This window comes from Nerophis ophidion, unplaced genomic scaffold (assembly GCF_033978795.1).
Source record: "Nerophis ophidion isolate RoL-2023_Sa unplaced genomic scaffold, RoL_Noph_v1.0 HiC_scaffold_136, whole genome shotgun sequence".
Classification (NCBI taxonomy): Eukaryota; Metazoa; Chordata; class Actinopteri; order Syngnathiformes; family Syngnathidae; genus Nerophis; species Nerophis ophidion.
Genome location: NW_026907058.1, coordinates 238,373 through 241,679, shown reverse-complemented (window position 1 = coordinate 241,679; position 3,307 = coordinate 238,373).

Sequence of the window (3,307 nt, the reverse complement as noted above, 5' to 3'; positions counted from 1 at the left end):
ATATATATACATATGCACACTACACACATACATGATACATATATACATACATATGCACACTACACACATACATGATACATATATACATACATATGCACACTACACACATACATGATACATATATACATACATATGCACACTACACACATACATGATACATATATACATACATATGCACACTACACACATACATGATAAATATATACATACATATGCACACTACACACATACATGATAAATATATACATACATATGCACACTACACACATACATGATAAATATATACATACATATGCACACTACACACATACATGATACATATATACATACATATGCACACTACACACATACATGATAAATATATACATACATATGCACACTACACACATACATGATAAATATATACATACATATACACACTACACACATACATGATAAATATATACATACATATGCACACTACACACACACACATGATAAATATATACATACATATGCACACTACACACATACATGATAAATATATACATACATATGCACACTACACACATACATGATACATATATACATACATATGCACACTACACACATACATGATACATATATACATACATATGCACACTACACACATACATGATAAATATATACATACATATGCACACTACACACATACATGATAAATATATACATACATATGCACACTACACACATACATGATAAATATATACATACATATGCACACTACACACATACATGATACATATATACATACATATGCACACTACACACATACATGATACATATATACATACATATGCACACTACACACATACATGATACATATATACATACATATGCACACTACACACATACATGATACATATATACATACATATGCACACTACACACATACATGATAAATATATACATACATATGCACACTACACACATACATGATACATATATACATACATATGCACACTACACACATACATGATACATATATACATACATATGCACACTACACACATACATGATAAATATATACATACATATACACACTACACACATACATGATAAATATATACATACATATGCACACTACACACATACATGATACATATATACATACATATGCACACTACACACATACATGATAAATATATACATACATATGCACACTACACACATACATGATAAATATATACATACTTATGCACACTACACACATACATGATAAATATATACATACATATGCACACTACACACATACATGATACATATATACATACATATGCACACTACACACATACATGATAAATATATACATACATATGCACACTACACACATACATGATACATATATACATACATATGCACACTACACACATACATGATAAATATATACATACATATGCACACTACACACATACATGATAAATATATACATACATATGCACACTACACACATACATGATAAATATATACATACTTATGCACACTACACACATACATGATAAATATATACATACATATGCACACTACACACATACATGATACATATATACATACATATGCACACTACACACATACATGATACATATATACATACATATGCACACTACACACATACATGATACATATATACATACATATGCACACTACACACATACATGATACATATATACATACATATGCACACTACACACATACATGATAAATATATACATACATATGCACACTACACACATACATGATACATATATACATACATATGCACACTACACACATACATGATAAATATATACATACATATGCACACTACACACATACATGATAAATATATACATACATATGCACACTACACACATACATGATAAATATATACATACATATGCACACTACACACATACATGATACATATATACATACATATGCACACTACACACATACATGATAAATATATACATACATATGCACACTACACACATACATGATAAATATATACATACATATACACACTACACACATACATGATAAATATATACATACATATGCACACTACACACACACATGATAAATATATACATACATATGCACACTACACACATACATGATAAATATATACATACATATGCACACTACACACATACATGATACATATATACATACATATGCACACTACACACATACATAGCCACACCGTTACCACAAGTGCTCATGGAAATAGTATCATGAAAAAAAAACAACAAAACAGCAGTACCAGTGCCTCAATGGGCAGCCCCTAACTCTTTTGTCACACAAGAAAGCCAATATCAAAGCCCTTCTTCATGTGTGTACCTCTGGAATAGCATGTACCTAAACTTCTTTTTAAACTGCTTTATGTTTGGACATTGTTTTAACTCCACATTCAAACCATTCCATAGTTTCACTCCACAGACTGAAATACAAACACTTTTGATGGTCGTTCTACAACTAAGCATTTTGAAATTAAAATGTCCCCTTAAGTTATAATCCCCCTCTCGTGTGCTGAACAATTTTTGAATGCTTCCTGGGAGTTTATTTATTTTGGCTTTATACATTATTTGTGCAGTTTGATACAAAATAATATCATGAAATTTCAATATTTTTGACTGTAAGAATAGTGAATGAGTATGGTCCAGATATCCCACATTGTTGATGATACGTACAGCTCTTTTCTGAAGTATACTTATTGAGTTTAATGAGCTTTTATAATTATTCCCCCAGACTTCCACACAGTAGGTTAAGTATGGTAAAACTAATGAACAGTAGAGAATGTGGAGTGATTTGTGATCTAGAACCTGCTATGCTTTATTTATTACTGAGATGCTTCTTGACAGCTTAGACTGTACATGTTTTATATGTGCTTTCCAGTTCATTTGATAGTCAATTGTAACTCCAAGGAATTTTATTTCAAAAACCCTTTCAATATCCACCCCATCTATTTGTATCTGTACCCTTGTTTCACGTGTCCTCTTTCCAAACAGCATTAACTTAGTCCTAGTCAGGTTTAATGACAATTTATTATAGTCAAACCAAGCTTTTAGTTTACTCATTTCTTCCATAATGACTTCCTGTAATTGATTTAAATCATCCCCTGAACAAAAAATATTAGTGTCATCAGCAAATAAGACTAATTTCAATAATGTAGACACTTTACAGATATCATTGATATACAGGATGAACAATTTTGGCCCCAACACTGACCCCTGGGGGACACCACAAGCAATGTCCAAACACGATGAACAGCAATTCCCCAACTTCACAAACTGTTGTCTCTTATTTA